The sequence below is a fragment of the Thamnophis elegans genome, chromosome Z (genome assembly GCF_009769535.1).
Source record: "Thamnophis elegans isolate rThaEle1 chromosome Z, rThaEle1.pri, whole genome shotgun sequence".
Lineage (NCBI taxonomy): Eukaryota > Metazoa > Chordata > Lepidosauria > Squamata > Colubridae > Thamnophis > Thamnophis elegans.
The window spans coordinates 25,250,382-25,273,480 of NC_045558.1; positions in this window are offsets into that span (position 1 = coordinate 25,250,382).

The window sequence follows — 23,099 nt, forward strand, 5'->3', positions numbered from 1 at the left end:
GATTTATTGTGCTGGGAATATAACACCCTGTTTCCCTGAAAATAAGACTTCCCCAGATAATAAGCCCAATTGGGCTTTTGAGCATATGTGCTAAAATAAGCCTTTCCCCAAAATATTGCAAAAGAGCAGCAGCCATGAGGTGACCACGCTCGCCTCCTCCTGCACCTCAAATATAATAAGACCTCCCCTAAAATAAGGTGAAGTGCTTATTTCAAGGGTCAGAAGAAAATAAGACCCTGTCTTATTTTCGGGGAAACACAGTATTATAATGGAGGCCATCTAGTGCACAGCATTTACCCAGGAAAAATCCTACCTATGAGTAACTTCATTTACTCCAGTTGAAAGTTACCTCTGAAATTTCTCTCATTGTGAGAAGCAGGAATAGACCCTTGACACCACATATTTGGAGAATGAGGTACAGCTACCATTGCAGACACCAAGTTTGTTTTAAAAGACACCTAACCGATTTTTATCACTTGTGAAATCCTTTATGCTAGTAATCCTTGAATTACAGCCACAACTGAGACCAAAAATTCCATCGCTAAATAATACAGTCATAAAGTGTGATATCATGTAACTGTTTTACTTAACAACAGTAATCTTGGCAGTCCTAGTTGCCATCATAAACCATGGCTAAATATGTTATTAAGCAAGAACTTTATATGAATGCAATATAAAGAGGGGAAATCCCAGGCAAGCAAACTAGTCAGTGGGATGAATGGATGGACGGATGCCACAACTGGACACTCTAAACCAAGGGGGGGGGCAAGTAAGTGCCACAGCTGGGCACTATGCAGTATGGGCAGACAAACAATGGCAGGAATGGGAGTAACTTGCCACCTCCTGCCTGTATTCTCATTGATTTGCTTGGGAAGCTGGAAGGAAAATTCACAAATGGTGATTGTTACGAAGACATTGCAGTTGTGAGTTGTATTGTATTGTATTGTATACTTTATTTGTATGCCGCCCTTTTCCCTGAGGGGACTCAGGGCGGCTCACATTTCAGGGGGAGGGGAAGACAAATAAGTTACAACAAGAAGACAGTACATTGTTAAAAAAAAGCACAACAGTCATACCATTCGGGTGGGGTTAAAGTCATTAGCCCCAGGCCTGCTGGGACAGCCAGATTTTAAGGGCAGCGCGGAAGGTCTGGAGGGTGGTGAGGGTCCGGATCTCCATGGGGAGTTCGTTCCAGAGGGTCGGAGCAGCCACCGAGAAGGCTCTCCTCCAGGTAGTTGCCAGTTGACATTGGCTGGTGGATGGAATTTGGAGGAGGCCTAATCTATGCGATCTTATTGGTCTAGTGGAGGTAATTGGCAGTAGGCGGTCTCTCAAGTACCCAGATCCAATACCGTGAAGGGCTTTGTAGGTGACAACCAGCACCTTGAAGCGCACCCGGAGATCAACAGGCAACCAGTGCAGCTCACGGAGGATAGGTGTTACGTGGGTGAAACGAGGTGCACCCACGATCGCTCGTGCGGCCACATTCTGGACCAGCTGAAGTCGCCGAATGCTCCTCAAGGGCAGCTCCATGTAGAGCACATTGCAGTACTCCAGCCTAGAGGTCACAAGGGCACGAGTGACTGTTGTGAGAGCCTCCCGGTTCAGGTAGGGGCGCAACTGGTGCACCAGGTGAACCTGGGCAAATGCCCCCCTGGTCACAGCTGACATAGGTTAGTTGGTTGCTAAGTGCCCAATCATGATCATGTGTCATTGAATGGGCACTTTGTTGTCTGCAAATTTATAGACTAGTCATAAATTCCCATTCATTCAACTTTGAATAGTCATTGGACAAGATGAGCCGAGATGGCGCAGTGGTTAAATGCAGCACTGCAGGCTACTTCAGCTGACTGCAGTTCTGCAGTTCGGCTGTTCAAATCTCACCGGCTCAGGGTTGACTCAGCCTTCCATCCTTCCGAGGTGGGTAAAATGAGGACCCGGATTGTTGTTGGGGGCAATATGCTGACTCTGTAAACCGCTTAGAGAGGGCTGAAAGCCCTATGAAGCGGTATATAAGTCTAACTGCTATTGCTATTGCTATTGCTAAGTTATCATAACCCGAGAGCCATCTGTATAATCAGCAGGAAAGCAAAATAAATAATTAAAATATGGGTCTATGAGACTTTCAGTTTATAAGCTAAAGCAACCTCATCATCCACACACATCCTCACACAAATTTCACATTGATTCCTACAATCTTCTAACTAACTAAGCTAAAACTTAAAAAAAACCATGAATATGGGAATAAGTGATTCTCACAAGGTTTTACACATCAACAACTATGATAGAAAAAGTAGGAAATAGAGTTTTATTTTTTACAAAACAAAGTAATAAAGCAGGGGAATAGAAGTGATTCAATGATTTGGAAGCCTATTTGAATTCCAGTGTGCATACAGATGTTTTAGACATCTGAGCCTTCAAAATAAATTCATGCAGAGGAAAAAAACATATCCCTTCCCAATTTACTTATAGAGAAGAATAGATTTGCTTATAATGGAACATGAAAATTGAATCGATACTTGAAAACTAGCATTCAGTAGAAGGTGAAGCATTTTTTAAATGACATATTTATCAATATTTTGCAAACAAAATACAAGACAAGCATGAATATCATATTCCTAGTTACATATCAGGGATCACTAACCAAAAATATTCTACTCATATTTCATATTTCTGAAAGGTGTCTCCATCTGCTGCATATAACACTAATTTTATTTGCAATAATTCATCCCATTTTAAAGGCTAAAAAACGGGGGATAGCATAATTACTTGCCAGTGCCACCAGAGTTGAAATAATAATATGCTTGGGTGGCTTTTTAAAAATTGTATGTGAAGATAGCCATTTTCACATGAATCATATTTATTTGCCACTATATCCTACTTCTCTTGGGACACAGTGGTTCAGTGGCTAAGACACTGAGCTTGACGATCAGAAGGTCAACAGTCCAGCAGTTCAAATCCCTAGAGCTGCATAGCAGAGTAAGCTCCAGTTACTGCTCCCAGCTTCTGCCAACCTAGCTGTTCGAAAGCATGTAAAAATGAAAGTAGAAAAATAGGGACCACTTTGGTGGAAAGGTAACAGCCTTCGGCATTTAGTCATGCTGGCCACATGACCATGGAGACATCTTTGGACAGGGCTGGCTCTTTGGCTTTGAAACAGAGATGAGCACCACCCCCTAGAGTCAGGAACGAGTAGCACATATGTGAGGGAACCTTTACCTTTGCCTTTTTATCCAACTTCTATTCTTCCAGGGAATGGGGCTTAAAGATATTATCTACTTGAGAGACCACCTCCTGCCGATTACCTCCCTCAGACCGATTAGATCTCACAGGTTAGGTCTCCTCTGGATTCCATCTGCCAGCCAATGTCGGCTGGCGACTCCCCAGGGGAGAGCCTTCTCTGTTGCAGCTCCAGCCCTCTGGAATGACCTCCCCATGGAGATCCGGACCCTTACTACCCTCCCGGCCTTCCGCAAAGCCACCAAGTCCTGGCTGCTCCAGCAGGCTGGGGGGCTTGTGAAACATCCAGCCCCACGGAAATTGTGAATGTTGTGTTTTTAAAGTGTTGTCTTTGTCTTTGTCTATTTATCCCCTTTCCCTTGTCTATTGTGAGCCGCCCGGAGTCCTTCGGGAGTGGGCAGCATACAAGACAAATAAATACAATACAATACAATTATCTAAATAGTTACAATATTAACTAGTTTTAAAGATGCATTCAATCAATCAATCAGATGTTGGAGGACGGAGATCTTCTAAACCAATCATCTGCTCAAGCAGGAAATCCTATACCCTTTCATTCTAGAGAGACAATGTGAGGTAATGGTTGACCTAAGACCAATGAGACATGTCTATTTATGAAAATTCTCAAACCAACCTTGGGTCAATGACTCTCAGTTCAACCTATTTATCAGACAGAGTGGAGAAGTAAGAAGAAAGTGTCACATCGAACTCCTGAAAATATAAATCTAAATAGTAAATAAGATTAAAATGAAAACATAATGTTAGAAAATAGCATGTGACTGAGGCAGTGATGGGTTGCAAATCCCGTTCCAACTGGTACGGTTGGATTGGGGCCAGCAGCATCCTCATGGACCCGCACAGTGCGTGCATGAATTCAAGTGCCTCCACGATGCTCCAGCTGTCCACAGAGCATCACGCAGGTGCTGTTCGCACCATGCGCCTCTGCGGAAGGGCAAAAGCCTTAAAACTCCAGTAAAGAGCTCGGGCGGGTCCTCCGGAGCACAGTACCGGAATGGTATCCGGTGCTCCAGGCTGGCTCTGGTACGTGCATACCAGGACGTACTGCCTGCAACCCACCACTGGACTGAGGCAGACATAGTACATGCTTCATTTCAGCTAGATTTTTCCCTCTGAAGTATAAATGACAATTTCCCCGTTTATATATACCTCCATTGGGAGATAAGATTAATATGCTTTCAAAAATCTGAGAATCATTTCCATTAGACGGATGCTATTCCCTATTAAGGAGTATGAAATATTTATGCCTTTTCAGCTATTCCCATTTCAAGGAATACAGAGTGTGAGCCTATGAAAAGCTGCTCTAGCCAAAAGTTATCATAAACATTCTTTACTTACTCGTTCCAGACATATATTCAGAATAACCTAATCCTCTTAGTCATTTGGAAGGCAGATTGCATAGTAAGACCGATATAGTATTCCCATGTTATGAGACTTATTTTGGTGAAAGGAACACATGTTGCTCTTTCTTGTGACAATTTCCCCACTATGTAAAAAGTTAGAAACTTTTCAAAATAAAGCATTTGGGAGAAAGTGGATTTTTATCATTAATCTCTATGCAAAAATATACAATTCTTCCACCAAGATGAAATAGATAGACTTCTTTGTTGCTGAAATGGGTACAGGAGAGTCACACATGCAAATACTGATAACTCACACTAAGAGTTACAGACAACTATATATATATATTTTAAAGTTGTAATCACTCTCTGAAATTTTCTGCAAGCAAGTGCAAGTTATATGCATTTGCCTGAAAAGTAAGTTTCCCATGCTTCTTTGGGCATTTTTTCATATGCATTGTTCTAAAGGCATCAAATTCTAAAGCAGCAAACTTACTTTTGTCCTTGATCTACATAATAACATTTGGAGGTAATCTATTGATTGTGTCCATGATACAAAGCTTTTACATATTCTTTAAGAAGCATACTCTTACAGCTCATGAACTTCTAATATAAAAAAAATTATTATAGAGAAATATTAGATAAAATTACTTGTAAGTATTCATCCTCCATTAGACCCCAGTATGAATTTTATATTTTACCAACTGCCTGATTTTTTTAAAGCTGAAAATTAATGATAGTTATAATTTCACATTGGGAAAACAAATTCCTTTTTATGAATGTGGCTAGATAATTTAGCAAGAGTAATATTTCTAGTTTTCTGAATTTCTGAAACTATTTAAATGTGGAAGTTATTGAATACTAATTATTCTAAATTAATGCACAAATTTTCCACTGGCCTCAGTGGTTTCAATTCATTAATGCAAGCATCAAGGGAAATGCGAGTGAATTTTCATCACATTCTTTGGCTATATTCATAACATTTGTTCTGTGTACTAAAAGCGCTAATTCATTATCTTAAGTACTGTTTAAAGTACTGAGAATTACTTTAGAAGAATCAGAGCAAGTAGTTAACTAAAAGCATTTCACTCCTAAGTCCTTCAATTTCCATGTGAAAGTCTCGAGAATAGTAGCTCCTCTTCTTCTCAGTTTGCCTAATTTCTCTTCTTCAAGGAAAGAGTAACAATTGCCAAAAGTCAGATTCAAAAAGAGCTATGAAAGGAGTGTTACTATATGATTTTATCAAGTATAAACTCTATACTCAAGAACCAGTTTGGTATAGAGGATAATGTTTGGGAACAATGTGGGGGAAACTAGTTTCAAGTCAACCATCATCTATGGAAATTGGATGATTTGAGACAGATACTACTCTCTCACCCCATAGAATTATTGTAGTGAAGGAAAATGGAGGAGTGGACATACAGGTTTAAAAACCAAATATTAAAAAGAAATAAAACTATTAAATAAATGTTGCTAATTGGAAATGAGATTTTGTGAACATATAGATATTGGTGGGTTCCTACCGGTTTGACCCGGTTAGGCCGAACCGGTAGTGATTTGGCAGCCTGGGTCACTGGAACCAGCAGTGACCCAGGCCCACCATGTTCCCAAACCAGTTCTTTGGGAAGCGCCGTAGGCGCCGCCATCTTGTTTTTTGCTACTGCTCATTCACAGAGCATTTTTTATTAAGTGAACCATTAGTAGCGACTGCCGGAACCCATTCCTGCCAATCACCACTCTGAATTGAGTCTAGCCATCTTATTGCGGTTGTTTTCATCTTATCTTTCCTTCCACCTTTCAAAAGTATGATGCATATCTCAAAGTAGCTATATCTTTCCATCATATGTTCAAAATACAATAATTTAAGTCTATGATACACTTGTTGATTTTCTTGGTTATCCATGCTATTCTCAAGATCTTCTTCAACAATAAAGTTTAATAACATCAACAATCTTTCTCTCATGATTCTTAAAAGTTTTGCTTCCATAGAATGCCCTAGAGAACACCATTGCCTGCCCAATTCTAAAGTTCAGAAGAAGAACCATGCTGGTGTATGCTAATCAAAAATCAGGAGGGATATGGTAATACTTTATAAGAGCAACAGATTTTATTAAAAAGTATGTGCTTCGTGAACCATACTTTATTAAAAAGTATGTGCTTCCAATCCAGTCTTCTTCAATATATATTCAGCATATAAAATAAAACCCCACTTCTCCTTAAAAATGATTAGTATAGTATAAAGAAACATACAAAGATTGGGATAAATCTGACCAATGGGGGCATCAAGGGGTAAAAGTTTAGTAAACTGAAGTTAGATTTGCAAAACTACCATGTAAACAATGACAGGAGAAGGAGAAGAAGAAGTCATAAAAGTTAACCGGTTTTTTATTGGATCTACAAAAGAAAATTTGTTAAAGCCTTCAAGAAATCCTACAACAGCACTTGACTCTATTAAAGATTGACTGTTAGAAGTCAAGGAAAGAAATATAACGTTGGCTTACTTAATCAATGTTAAAATGCAACTTTCTTCTTTCCTTTCCTTTTTCTTTTCTTTTCATTTCATTTTGCAATGTTTTGGCAACACTTTATGTATTTTCTATTGACACCATGATTGAAATCCTGGTTCAAAATTGATGTTAGACAATTGTGTTCAATGTTGCAGATAGCATAACTCCTATTTACATAAAAAAAACTGTTCACAATAAAAAGGCATATTGTCTATCTAACAACTGCCTGGTTGTTATCAGCTATAACTATGCAAACATAAGGTTCCCATTCCCATTGCATCTACTACAGGTAGTCCTCTGCTTACAACCTGTCCTCACAATTTCAGCCGCTGCAGTGCCCCTATGATCGGTCACATGATACAAACTGGATGCTCAGGTTCTCAAGTCATGATTATAACATTGCAGTGAGCTATTTGCAACTGTCCCTGCCAACTTCCTCAAGCAAAGTCAATGAGGAAGTCAGCAGGTCAGGATCATACTCCAAAGTGCACCTGTCCTGCACTCTGCAATATGTGCCTGTCCCATAGCACACCACCTTTCTGCCATCTCTGCCTTACCCTAGTGCCCATTCGAGACGTACTCACCACTTAGCACCCACATCCCCCTGCTCTCCTTATCTGGGAGAGGTTGGGCTTGTAACAGTCAGGATTGTTAGAATTGCAGTTGCTAAGCAACACTGTTATATAACAGCACAACTATATCACTTAGTGACAGCACTCCTGATCTCAATTGCTGTTTTTCCTGAAAACTACCTGTTGTCCTGTTATCTATAATTGCTGTTTTGCAGAACCATGTATAGATCCTCCACACCCAAACCGCACCTTGCACCCATGTGTGAGGTAAGTCTAGTGACCCTTCGCATATCTATTCTATGCTGTTTAAGCTAACTGTGCATCGTAATAGTGAACTCTTTTCTGCTAAAGCTAAATGGCTTTATGAGGAATAAGTTGATTTTTCCAATTCCTCTAGATTCATTCATCTTTTACTCTATCAATTGAGAGCTTCTGCACTGGGAACAAATTCCTTGCTTGTCTAATTACATTTAGCCAAATAAAGTATTATTCTACTCTACTCTACTCTACTCTACTCTACTCTACTCTACTCTACTCTACTCTACTCTACTCTACTCTACTCTACTCTACCCTACCCTACCCTACCCTACCCTACCCTACCCTACCCTACCCTACTCTATTCTGCACTGTTTTATTTGTTCATTTATCAAATGTGGATATCATCCATTTCACTCTCAGAGTAAGAGTGTACCATAGAATCCTTCAGGGATTTCTTAAATTTTTCATGTTTCACCGATAGACAAAATATATGATTATTTAGGTATTTCAACTCTTATAATGTTAAATATGTTTCTTATGACCTTAAGGTATGGTATGACTTTAAAGTATGATTAATTCATTTTTAGAGCCTTTCAGCAGCAGCTGTTAGTCAGCTAAAAGGGCAACAAATTCAAATTTGGCTTGCCTCTGGTTGTTTCATCCTGGACACATGTGTGACAGATGTTAAAACTGCACTGAAAAAAGTTACTGATAACCACTTTTCAGTTATGATCATTTCAACATCCTCATGTGATCATCTGATCAAAATTCAAACACTTGGCGATTGGCCTGTACTTAGGATGGTTCCAGCATCCCAGGGTCATGTGTTCACCTTTTGTAACCTACTGGCAAACAGTCAATTCACTTAACTCTTCTTCACTATTCATTTAGCAGCCATGTTAGTAAATTAACAACTGTAGCGAGTTACTTAACTATGGCAAAAAGATTATAAAATGGGACAAAACTCAATAACTCTCTTGCTTTGCGATGGAAATTTTGGGCTCAATTGTGGTTACAAGTCAAGAATTAACTGTATGCAATTTCCAAGTTTGAGACACCAAGGAGGTTACAGAAAACACATGTTTTTAATGACTTTCGGAATGAGAAAATGATTTCTGTTCATCCCTTCCCAGATACTGAGATTAATTTACAGCCTAATTACAATGGCATTAAAAACTTGGATTTTAATTTCCTTAATAAGAACAGAGGAGAAACGCACTCAGGCCTTCACAAATAAAATGAGCCATATCTGACACATAGGCCACAGCAGAATGCCAGTCAAAGAAGAAATGAAATTGCACATGTAACAAAAGATTCCCAGTGACATTTACTGTAAGCTAAAATTATGTTATAAGCAGATATAGCCTTTCTGCATTGAGTATGATGAGAATGAGACATTAAAACCTTTGAAAATGGAGAAGCAATGACAGGAAATAAATTAGTTCTGCAGTAATCTAACATAACATTAGGTTGGCATTGTTACTCTAGAGGTACTAGTGATGTTTTGGAGGAAGAAGCTAAAGTGATCAAAATAAAAGTGCCAAAAGATCATAAGTGGTATAATTTAGTCAGTAAATTGGAAGTCATTTATACAGATCTTGGTTTAGAAAAAGGTCAGCCCACATATAAGCAAGAAAGTACATAAACATGCAATGTTCCAGGCAGTGTTGGGTTGCATATAAAAATAATTATATGGGGAAAAAAATTGGCCCTCCAGTTGGCTTTGTCCAGAGACCATGTGATGGAAGACCTCTTGAATTTGTACTTCTTAAAGCTTACTTTTCTTCTTTCAAAGCAAGTTATCACAGGCAGCTAAATTGTGGAATATTAGTTCCATTTACCATATTTTTCAGAGTATAAGATGCACTGGAGTATAAGACACGCCAAAATTTTGAAGAGACAGAGCTCCCAAAAATGGCCTATTTTTCACAAAAACAGGCCCAATTTTTATCCAAAAAGGGGCATGAATAGCCTTTAGGAGGCTTGTAGACTGCTCCTGGGGGGGTGGAGGGGCCAAAATGAGCAAAAAATGGCCTGTTTTTTGCAAAAATGGGGCCATTTTGTCAAAAAAAAAGGGCATGCATAGCCTTTAGAATGCTTAGAGAGTGCTCCTGGCAGCTGGGGGGGGGGGCAAAATTGAGCAAAAAAGGCCCATTTTCCACTCATTTCTCCTCTCCTCAGCCCCCCGGAGCACTCTAGAAGCCTCCTAAAGGCTATGCACGGCCATATTGGTGAAGGGGACGGGAGGCAAAAAATGCTGTATTCAGTGTATAAGACACACCCAGATTTCTACCCTCTTTTTTTGACAGAAAAAGGTCTTATACTCCAAAAAATTCAGTAAATCTCTTTAAGTAAAAATTAGAGGTAGGATTAATAACTGGGATACCTACCAGGTCTGAGATCTTCATAGAGGCAGCAGTAATCATAGGATTTGAAGCCCCATCATTTTCCACATGTGTCTGTGAAAGTAGGGTGGAATGTCAAGCATGCATCTTAACTTTTTGGACCCCACAGATACCATTAATACATCCATTTAAATGCCTCTTAAATTGCCTGATTTTTTTTCTGAAACTTTTAATTCCTTCTCTTGAAGAATTTCATCCATCTCAGAGAAACTTTAATTCATTTTACCAACTTGGGAAATAGAAACTGTCCAAATCATTTTATAATCCCAGCTAAAGGCTACCTGAGGATCAAAACTTGTTACTGATCCTTATTTCTAAATATTACTCCAGTCTTCCTAGAACATTTAGGAATACCATAGCCATTACTCAATGAAGTGTAAAGGATTGTTTTTGGCAGAGAGTTAACTATAATCTTGCTAAATTGTCTTTTGGGGAAATAAAAATAGTTTTTCTGCTTTTTATATATTCCACAATTAATTACTTTCAAAAATGTATGTTAGTTGAGATTATTATTTATTTTCTGTGACAAGTAATTAATAATGAATTTGTGAATCAAAAGAATTTCTCCAGGTAGAAATTTACCTAACACTTTTTAAATAATTTTATTAAAGGTTACAATATACAAATAAAACTAATAAAAAATTAAAATATAAAAAAGAAAAAAGTCCAGAAAAAAAATAAAGAAGAAAATCTATCCCTTCATCATCATGAATATAAATAATGTTTACAATTTATCAATTTATTACCATTTCTTGAAATGCAATACATAATCTCTTCTTCCCATATCCTACTCCATTCTCTATAAACAAATGTTTAAAATTTCATCATTCTGTCCTGATCAGAAAAAGCCCATTAAGGATTATCAGAAATAAGAATATACCTATTACAGGCTAAATCTTAAAAAAAAAAACCACTTAAAATCCTTCCTTTTACATTTATATCCCACTTTTTATCATTATCATTCAAATCTACATATTGGAAATCAAATATAAGTTACAAGAAATAAAAGCATTATTTTAACAGTACGTTAGTCTTAAATTAAATAAACTTATAGTGCAACAAACAATTTCTTTCCCATGTCTCATCTCTTAAGGATAAACAAAATCTATAAAACTTCATCATCCTAGCAGTGAGAATGATTAATCAATGGAACAGCTTGCTTCCTTAAAATCTGTGAATTTTGAACTGCTGGAGGTTTTCAAGAACACCCATTTATCCAGGATGGTATAAGGAGCCCTGTCTTGGGCAAGGGGTTAGACTAGAAGACCTTTAAGGTCCCTTTCAGTCCTATGATTCTATAAACAGTTTTCTACAGAAAGGATTCTTTCAATTAACTCCAAAGTATTAAATTCCCTCTGAGCCCTTAAGAGGTTAGCCTCTTAAGCTATATAGGCTAAATTAACAGTTATAAGCTTGATGGAATCCCACAATTTCCAAGTCATTCATCAGTTAACTACAAAAATGTCAGTTTCTGCTGTCTGCTCACAAACTGTAGCTATCTGGAATACATATGGGAAATCTTGAGATCTCTCCTTTCTCCAGAGATATTACAGCCCAGTCCAGATGCCAGTTTCAGCTGTTGACCAAGGATTTTAGTTCATCATGGTACACAGTGGTAGCGTCTCAGAAACGCACCCAGTTTACAAAGGTTGGCAAAAAAGAAATAGCCAGGGAGAAGCAAGCTAATATAGAAGATAAATTGTTCTAAGAGCAAGAAGGATGCTTTTCAGAGTCTTAATAATAGTATATTGGGTCTTAAATCACTGTGTAATTGTCAAGTAGCCATTTATAATTATAGTAATCAGATCAAAACCTTTATTATGGTCTTTAGGCAGAACCACAAAGTATAATCTCTTCTACTAGTGATTTCTTTTCCATATAATATTTGTGTGATTTACCACTATTTTATTTCAGTTAGTAATAGGTTATTCCTTTTTGATGATGTTTCAATTTTAATTCTGTGTTATAATTTGATTTTACGTAACAGTTATTCATGCCCTGTTCTGATAAAAATGAGCCTATTATAGCTAGTTTCATAATGATTCTACATTTTGTTTCTGTCTTAAAGCTCAGCATTATTAAAGAATATAAATGCATATGTATCATCATTCAAGCTTTATTTCATTAACTTTCAGAATGTTTTTCTAAAACATTCTTTAAGAATGTGCTAAGATCCATTTCAAGCCAAAATGACAAAAGCGTTGCATTTAGAATGGAACATTCCTTTTTCAGTATCTGTGTGAGGTGGGGGGGAGGGGAGAAATAGAGAAATTTGACAATTATTAGCTCAAGATTGCTTAGCTGACATATAACAGCTGAAATAAACTATTTGAATAAGCGGTAAAACTAAGGCCAACATTGTCGGGAAAGAATCCAATGGCATAATCAGTCAGTGGAACTAAATTAAAAATGTGTTGATTTTGATGAAATTTTAAACTTATGAAAATGACTAAATTAACAGAATCTTGGAAACTGTCACAATAGATATTTAGTGCATTTAATGCCCCAAGGAAACTATATTTCTTTGGGAAATATAGGAATTTCTTCATATAATATATAAGAAAACACAGTCTTCTAAGAGGAATTTCCAAGATATCTTGTTTTTGTTTACAATTGTGCAGATGTGTTAATATTTATACTAGCTGAAGAATTTGGAGTCAAAGTGCCAACAATCTTGAAGACAGCAGCCTATGGCAGTTAGATCAACAATATTTTTTTTAAAGGCAGTTTCCTGTGTTTTGGGGATCTCTAGTGATATTAAACATGCTCTTTTCCAAGTTTTAATCTTTTAAAAATATCTTTGCAATCCTTCCAATGAACTCCAGTGGTTGGGTCTGTGCGGGTTGGAATACAAGCCCTGTGTTTGATGAGGGGAGAATCGTGGTTTTTCCTTGGAGTATATCTTATGACTAAGTAAAATAAACCCAAGGTAGATTCTAAGAAAACACATTTTTATTGTAAAATAAATAACAAACAAACTTACTGGCTAATAACTACATTCTGGTAAAGTTCCTAGCCTACATCCTCATATTAGGCAAACAGAAAGAGAAAGAGAAAGGCAAAAGAGACATGTGTAGTAGGCTTACAGAGAAGAGCCAGCCTACCATATGTCTTAGAATATAAGCACAACTGGCAAAAAAAAAAAAAAAACCAACAACATCATGACAGGGACAATTGAAATAACAATAAGGAACAATGCCTGCCATTTTGTCACCTATTCATTTGGTTTATGCATATGAAGGAACCAGTAATTAATTTCTTGTTTATTCTTATACTTTCTGGCACCTAAACATTGTTCTTATATCCTGGCTTCTTTCATAATGTAAGTCAGCTTCTACTATCAGCTTAGGGTCTATGACTCACTGTAGCCAGGTGGGTTTAACTCAGTGGGTGGGGCCATCTGAGTGTTTCCAGATTGGCAGGGGGGGTAAGTGTGGCCAGGTTGACATAAAGGATTACTTCTGTTTATCTCCACCTTCTCCTCCACTTCCACCTTCCTCATCTCTATTTCTGTGGATTCGACCAAATGGGAAATGATGAATGCCTTCCTTGATTCAGTGAAATTTCTGCAAATAGACATGTTTTTGTGAGGATTTATAATTCTAAAGAAATGTAGAGGTTACATCCAAGCATCATCATCCTCACATCTCTATGTTGTGAAACAACCCCCAAACTTAGCATAGAGATCTCTACTCCGGAGGCAGAAAGAAAATGGAACATTTCTCCAAAGGGAGGGGAGAAATCCATCCTTTGGCTTTCACATTTTGCTACTTCCCTGCTTCTTTTTTGCCAGCACATCTCCAGGTGATTTTTGTTCTGATCAGGTGCCGAGTTGTCTCCATGTCCAGTTGCTCAGGGCAACTTGTTCTGCGCCCACCTGGCCAAGCCCACCTGGCACCCCCCTCCACCCAGACGAACCCACGTGGTTGCGTCTATCTGACCATGCCCACTCAACTGCCCTGAGTCATCTGTGTTGAGCTGGTAGCACCTAATCCTTCGCATCAACCTGGCCATGCCTACTCACCCATATCAACCTGGCAGCACCCAGATGACCACGCCCACTGAGTCATGCCCACCTGGCTGCAGTGAGTTGTCCCATTTCCATCAGCTTACCCTGTTTAGCTATATTCCATTTGAAGGACCTTTTTTCTTCCATTCCAATACCTACTTAAAACAAAGCACATTTTAAGCAGTTATTTTAAGCAGGCATTTATCTGCAATATAAATTAGCATGGTCTTAATTTTCATCAGTATTTTTAAAAAACATACAGAATCTCCCCCCCCCCCCAACCTCCTCAGTGTCACCACAGGCCTAAAGAATGAGTTCCCTAAAGCAGAAACAATGGGAAGGCAAGGCAACAGAACTTTGGATCATAAAGTCATTCTGAAAATTAATTTAGCTAAAATCTATGCAGCTGAATTAGGGAAGGGAAAGGAAGAGAAGGGGCAACAATGCAAATCTAGATACAATGAATATAAAGAGGATTATAACCAAAATAAATTTCCCATGTTTTTATTTTTTTGTATCAGTGCAGTTAAAGTATTAATCACTCTAGTCATGTTTGCAATTATGAATAAAACTGAAGGATTCCAATACACATATGTGTCAGATGCGTTGTGAATAATAGACCTATAAACATTCTTCAAAGAATTTGCAAAACAAAAAGATTTTTAGAATTTGGAACAAGCAAGCCTTCACAAATCTTCAAGCAATTATTGAAGATGTTAATTACTAATATAATCAGGCCATTATTTAGAATGCAATGCAAAGAATCTTGTCTTTTTTCTTCTTTTACAAATTTGCACGCATATACACGCACTCCCAAGTAATTTGATCTTCCAGTTCAGTAGAGACATGCACCCACAAATTATTGGAAATATGATGAAAAAAGCATGAACTCAGGATGACACTTGTAAATCAAATATGAAAAGGAGGTACCAAATTAGTAACACAGTCTTCCCAATGTGGAAATTTTGGTAGGAGCTTCATGTCATGTTGAGCCATTCGTAGTCCAACTCTACACTAAGCTGTTGCAAAAAAATATTGCATTATCAATAGGTGTTCCTTTTTCCTACAGTGCTGGAGCATATAACTGAAATTATCTTGGACAGCAAGAAGAAAAAGAATTAAATATTCGATGAAATAAAATCAGAATGTCCACTGGACACAATAATAATGAAGAATAATGAACAAAGCAAAGGTAGAAATCAAAAGAAAAGGTTTCTGACACTTCAGAAAATCAACAACAATTGAAATCAGAGGCTGCTAGGGTGGCTGATACTGTTATTGATGATCAAGCATCGTTTACAGGAACTGAAAGAAATACTTGTTGGCAAATGATCCTGGGAAATGATGTCACCTGGACCTTGCAGAATCAAGATTGAACAATAATGTCTTATATTCAGTTTTCTTAATATATTCCCATCCCCTTTCCTGTCTTTAAAAATGCCAGGATTGTTGTAATTAACAAGCAAGTTATTTTTTCCCCCAAGTGAAACAAATGCTGTATAATCAAACTGCCAAATACACAAAGCAGGGGTGTCAAACTCAAGGCCCAATCTGGCCCATGGCTTGCTTAGATCTGGCCCACGGGGCCACCCTGGAAACAGCGAAGGACCAGCCCATGGTTCCTCTGCCAGCAAAAATAGAGCCTGGGAGGGCTGTGTGCATTTTCAGCTATGATGGCCTCCTGCACCCCGGAGCTCCATTTTTGCTGGCGGAGGGTTGCAGGAGGCCATCACAATTGAAAACGGGCCCAGAGAGGGCTGCACATGACCTTCCTGGGATCTGTTTTCACTGGCAGAGGTCTACCAGTAGCAGCAGAACAAACTAAAATATTTCCCCTTTTGCATTTGAATATGCAGGAAGGGACAGGAAAGGAGAAGGGGAAAGAGGAAAGACAAAGAAAAAGAAGGGAAGATGGGAAGGGAGCAATAAAGGAAAAAGAAGGAAAGGGTGAGGGAGAAGAAAGGAGAATGAGGAGAAAATGAAAAAGAAAAGGAAGGAAGGAAGGAAGGAAGGAAGGAAGGAAGGTAGGTAGGTAGGTAGGTAGGTAGGTAGGTAGGTAGGTATGTAGGTTATAATGAGAGTGAGGGAGGGTCTGAGGGAAGTCCTGCCTTAGCACTTGGCCACCACAGGTGCCCCAATAGGAGTGATCAAGCTAGCCATGCCCACCATGACCACGCCTACCATGGGCACACCCACCCTGGCCCCCAGAGGTCAAACATAATCCTGATGTGGCCCTCAATGAAATCGTATTTAACAGCCCTGATGTAAAGTGTTGCAGTTTATCAGAGTACAAATTTTTGTAATAGGGTCGTAGTCCTGTGGTGCAGAACACAGTGTGCATGGACGTAGTCTCAAGTTTGCTTCCTATCATTTCCAGTTAAAAGGATCAGATAGCAGGTAAGGGGTAAGTTCTTTGCTTGTAACCTCCAGAAGACAATTCTGTCATTTTTAGAGAGACTGATTGGAAAGAAAACAAAATATAATCAGGGATATATATCGAAATGTACAACAGTCCAATTAGAATAGATACATAATGCAATTGAAGCAAGCCATTCAGTGCAATCAAATGCCAGTACAGATAGGCCTCAATTTACAACTACAATTGAGACTAGAATTTATTGGTCATTATGTGGTTAAGTGAGTCACATCTGATTTTACAACTTTTCTTGCTATGATTGCTAAGTGAATTGTTAGTGAATATAGTTGTTAAACGAATCATGTGCTCCTTAAGTAAATCCAGCTTTCCCCATTGAGTTTGCTTATCGAAGGCAGTTGGGAAAGTCATAAATGGTGATCACATGACTCCGGGAAGCTCAAACTATTGTAATACATGGCAGTTGTCAAGTGCCTGAATTTTGGCTGCATGATCATGGGGAAGCTGAAATGGTCATAAGTGCAAGAACCAGTTGTAAGTCATTTATTTCAGCGACAATTTAACTTTGAGCAATTACTAAACAAATCAAAGATTACCTCTAGTGCAGTGTTTTTCAACCACTGTGCCGTGGCACACTAGTGTGCCGTGACATAGTGTAAGGTGTGCCATGGGAGAATTACTTTATATATAGTCAATATAGGCACAGAGTTAAATTTTTTTAACATTTTCTAATGGTGGTGTGCCTCGTGATTTTTTTCATGAAAAAAGTGTGCCTTTGCACAAAAAAGGTTGAAAAACACTGCTCTAGTGAAAACAGAAAGCATACACAGCTAATTTATATATTCTACTGCCACTGGATGCTCTGATGGTCATGAATTAAAGCGGTTTTAGAGCAAAACCTGCCAGTCATAAAGAATTGAATTCTCCAGCGTGGATTGTAGTTCCTTATCCAGGCTTGGTATATCTAAATAATCAGTACACAACACAGACTCCTGGATTAGATATGCCTTTGAATTGATCCAGCAGAATTCTTAAATTTTATTCACTTTCAATCCTGGATGCACCATAATCTAGTTTTCATCCTACCAAAAGGTATTATTCTTGATATAAGAAGTCAACTCCTGGAGTACATATAATTCTGTATTTTAATAAGCAATTCCAAGAAATATTGGATAGCATAAAGTTTAAATAGACGTATTAATTAAAGAAGAAAACTGCAAATAATAATCTCTGCAGTATTGATTTCCTAATGAAATTAAAGTAAACTTTAGTTGATTGAACTTTGGAGGAAATAAAATTGTTTTCTGTTGGCTCTCTGGGACAGCCTAACTCTAAAACTAGGCATAATATCAAACGAAATACTTTTTTAAAAAAAATCAATTTTGTTTTAAAAGAATAGAGTTAAAAGGAGTCCTGCAAAAGTACATTTTCTTTTAACAACCAATGTTGTTTTTCCCCTTTTTACTTAGAACTGGGATTCAGATAATTCAAATAATAAATTCTGTATATTTTCTATAGCATTTCTCCAATTACCATACTGAATTTACCGTGATAAATAATCCAAAAATATAAACTATAACTTAACATCTATTATATTTTTAAAAAGATGCACAAAGGATTTGAAAAATTAATAATAGAATGGCAGTTGGACTTACCTGAACTGCATGTTTCGACGAGAAGTGTGGGAGGAGTAACCATGGGTATTAACCAAGCCTTCTTGCCTATTGGAGACTGAGGAAATCTTTGGAAGCCACACCTCCTGCTGTTCCTGTGGCTACCCAGATTAACCAATGGACTGTAACGGCATCTGAAAGGAAGGAAAAAGAAACAGCCAACACAAATCCTTCCTAGCCGTTGCTTGAACCTGGATGTGCTCAGGCCCTTCCTCACGGCGCGGGGCGCCATAACGGGCAGGAAGTGACTCCTCCCACACTTCTTGTCGAAACATGCAGTTCAGGTAAGTCCAACTGCCAGTTTCCGAAGAGAAGGTGTGGGAGGAGTAACCATGGGACATACCAAAGCTAGGTGTCCTGGGAGGGATTAGACAGGCTTGAGCCCCCCTGAGAGTCCAGGACACCCTGAAGGACCCTCCTGCCGAAGGCGGCCTCCGCAGAGGTGTAGGCATCCAATCTGTAATGCTTAATGAAGAGAGACGGGGAGGCCCAGGCGGCTACTCGACAGATTTCTTCTAAGGGAGCCTGGGTGGACCAGGCGGCTGAGGTGGCAGCACTTCTAGTGGAGTGTGCTGTGATACCCTGTGGGACCTGGAGACCCCGAGCCTCATAGGCCTGTGAGATGGCCGCTCTGATCCATCTGCTGATGGTGGCCGGGGAGACCTTACCCCTTCGGGTGGATGGTTGGAAGGACACGAAGAGGGCCTCTGAACGTCTAAAGGATGCCGTGCGCTTCAGGTAGATGCGCAGGGCCCTTCTAACGTCTAACTTATGCCAGGACTTCTCCCTCTCCCAAGAGGGATGGGGACAGAAATCCGGAAAAATGATCTCTAACCCTCTGTGGAAGGGGGAGTTGATCTTGGGCATGAAGGAAGGGTCGAGTCTGAGGACAACCCTGTTATCTAAGAAGGTGCAGAGGTCTGCTCTGCTGGAGAGGGCGTTGATCTCCGAGACCCTTCTGGCCGAAGTGATGGCGACCAGAAAAACGACCTTAAGGGTCAGTAGCTGGAGGGAGACCTCTTTTAGGGGCTTCAACGGAGCCTCCGTTAGGGCCTGGAGGACCATGGGCAGGTCCCAGGAGGGGAATCAATGGACCACTGAGGGTTTCAGATTCGCCGCCCCTTTGAGAAAACGCCTAAGAACCGGATGTTGGGACAAGGGAGGGGCGTTCACCCCCCCCCCAGGACAGTGGAAAGTGCGGAAACCTGACGCCTAAGGGTACTGGTGGCTAGGCCCTTCTGATGACCCTTTTGGAGGAAGTCAAGAACCTGGGGAACCGAGGCCATCGTAGGACAGATGCCCTTACCCCGGCACCAGTCTGAGAAAGCCACCCAAGAAGCATTGTAGATACGGGTGATGGACTGTCTCCTGGATTCCTCAACCACCTTGATGACCTCTTCGGAAAACTGAGCCTGTCTTAGTTGTTCCCGCTCAAGCGCCAGACAGTCAGATAGAGCCACTCCGGGTCCGGGTGCTCTAGGGACCCCTGGTGGAGCGCCACCTCCCCTGCTGGTATCCTCTAGGGAGGAGCTGTGGACAGGTCCACGAGGTCTGCCAACCAGGGGCGGTGCAGCCAAAAGGGGGCTACCATTATCAGATCTGCCCTTTCTGTTACCACCCTCCTCAGGACCCCGGGAATGAGGGGAAGGGGGGGAAAGGCGTAGAGAAGACCTGGTGGCCAACTGCAACGTAGGGTGTCCGTGTCCATGGCTCCTGTGGTCAGAAACCTCGAGACGAACTCCGGCAGCTGGGCGTTGTGCGGCGTCGCGAACAGGTCCACCGTCGGATGACCGAACCTCTCACAGATCTTGTGGAAGATCGAGGGATGAAGCTGCCACTCTCCGTTGTCGATCGTCTCTCTGCTTAGCCAATCTGCTGGATGGTTCTCTGTTCCGGAGATGTGTTCCGCTTTGATGGACGCCAGATGTTTCTCTGCCCAGTGTCCCAGGCGCAGCGCCTCGTCGCGGAGAGCCTTGGAGTGGGTGCCGTCTTATCTGTTCACGTGTGCCTTGGCTGCTACGTTGTCTGTCAGGACTAGGACATGTTGACCTCTGATCATGCCTTGAAAGTGTCGAAGGGCCAGGTGGATGGCTCTGAGTTCCAACCAATTGATGTTGTGTCTTAAATCTGTTGGGGTCCACCGACCTTGGGCAATCTGGTTCTCCAGGTGGGCCCCCAAGCCGAAGAGGCTTGCGTCGGTGGTGAGCGTCATCCTTGGCGGTTCCCTGAAGAAGCAGCCTCTGTTCAGGGCTGGGGACAGCCACCAGCGGAAGGATAGCAGCACCTGGGGTGTTACTCGGATCCTGAAGGTCGCGTCGCTCGTCCCGGCCTTCTGATGTGGCAGTAGGAGCCACTGGAGCTCCCTGGCATGCAGTCGGGCCCACGGAACAATCCCTATACATGAGATGAACTTCCCCAGGAGCCTGGAAAGAACAACTACAGGGACAGAGCGTGACTTGCAAACTTCGTGAATCATCTTAATGATGCTGTCCTTGCGATCCTGGGAGAGAAAAACCTCCCCCGCCACAGAGTTGATTATGGACCCTAGGTGAAGGAGCCTAGTGGAGGACACGAGGTGACTCTTCTCCAGGTTAATGGAGAACCCCAGGGATCTGAGAGTGTCGATGGTAGTACCCAGATCCCTTACAGCCGAGTCAGAAGACCTGGCCAAGACGAGGATGTCGTCTAGGTAGCAGAATAAACGGACAGGGAGGGAACGTAGGTGACCAGCTGCTGCTGCGAGCACCTTGGTGAAAGTCCTGGGAGTTGAGGCCAACCCGAAGGGCAAGGCCCTGTATTGGAAATGGTTCCCCTCATGGGAGAACCTCAGGAATTTACGGTGTTCCGGGGTGATCCTGATATGGAGATATGCCTCTGTGAGGTCGATGGAAGCTAAAAAGTCGCCCGGCCGGATGCCCTCCAGGTTGGATTTCAGTGAAGCCATTTTAAATTTGCAGTATACCACCCTGGAGTTGAGCAACTTTAGGTCCAGGATGGCTCTCCAACCCCCCGAGCTTTTAGGGACGGGAAAGAGGTTCGAATAAAATCCTGACCCCTTCTCCCCCTCTGGGACCCTCTCGATGGCCCTGATGTCTAGGAGATGTTTAATGGCCTTGGCCTTAAGGGCCCTCTTGGTCAGGTCTGAGGAGGAGGTGAAGGTGCGGAACCTACTGGGGGGAAGGGAGCGGAACTCCAGGCGAAGCCCGAGCCTTACCATCTGGAGTACCCACTCATCCGATGTGATACGCTCCCAGGCATCCGCAAACATGAAGAGGCGTCCACCGATGGGGTGATCCGGAGTCGGGGTACGGTGCGTGGCGAACGTCCGACTGTTTGTTTGTTGACGGAAGGATCTTCCATTTGTTTTTATCTTCCACAAGGAGGGGGTCCAGCGCCGTTCCGAATAACTTTTCCCCAGTGTAGTCTGTGCCGGTTAGGTGCTACTTCATCCGGGATTCCGCCTGCCAATGACGTAGCCAGAGTAGTCGCCTAGAATTAACTGAGGGAGATATAGCTCGCGAAGCATACTTTACCGCGTCCAAGGTGGCGTCCGCTGAGAATTGCGTTGCCGCCAGCATCTTGGAGATGTCCTGTAAGAGTCGCACTTCAGATGCTGGGGTCCTATCCCTCAGTTGCTCCAACCACAGGACCGTGGACCTATTAAAGAAAGAAGCAGAGGCGGCCGCCCTGATAGCCCAGGTGATGGCCTGGAAGGTTTTGCGTAGAACTATGTCTGCCTTCTTATCTTCAGGTTTGAGGCAATTGGCCTGCTACGACCGCTGAAGAGGATGCCAGGGTGGCCACCGGATTGTCCACTTCAGGTACCTGTAAAGCCTGGGCGAAAGCTTGATTGAGATTATAAAATTTTCTTTCATTCCCCCCTGGGGTGGGGAAGGACCCTGGTTTTACCCATTGCGATTTAAGCACCTCCATTAACATTTCTGGCGTGGGAATTTCCTCCTTAGCTACAGGGGGCCTATGAAAGGGCCCCTTTTTCTTCTTGCTCTTGCCCTTGCCAGAGGACTCAGCTGTAGGCTTAGGATCCGGGGGTGGATCCAGGTCTGCTGTGGTGTCTGCCTTGCGTAATAGGGAGCTGAATAAGGAGGGGGGGAAAAGGCCCGCCACGGTGGAATCCTCCTCCACCTGGGGGTCCTCATCTTCCGAAAAACCCACCTCCTTTAGTTCTCCCTCCTCTAGATCGGATGCCTCACTAGCCGTGGATGGGGAAGGAGACCTGGCTTCCCTAGCAGCCGAGGTGCTCGGGCGATCGCTCTGTCCTCTGGGGGACTCCTGAGGGGCTCTGCTCCTGGAGGCCTGTGGCTGCTGAGTTAGGCTGGAAGCCATGACCTGGGCCAGAGCTCTGGCTAGCATGTCCTGGAAGTTGCTGGTTAGGTCAGGCAGCGCAGGCTGGAGCTCTGGTGGCTGGGAGTATTCCCTGTGTTCAGGAGATAGAGGTGCTAGGCGACGCCGGGTTGGGCTGGCTGCTCTGCGGCCAAAGGGGTCCGCTCTCGAATCCACAGGGGGGCAGGGGAGAGAGGAGGAGAAAGGGAGCTGTGCCTTCTAAGAGAGCCCCCTGGAGAGGCTGGGGATGGTGCTCTGTACTCAGCCCGGGCTGAGGGCCTGTGGGGGGAGCAAGATCTGGAAGGAGAAGGGCTGATGGTCGCCCTGTACTCCCTGGCCGAGGCCCTGGTTGTTCTGGCCTC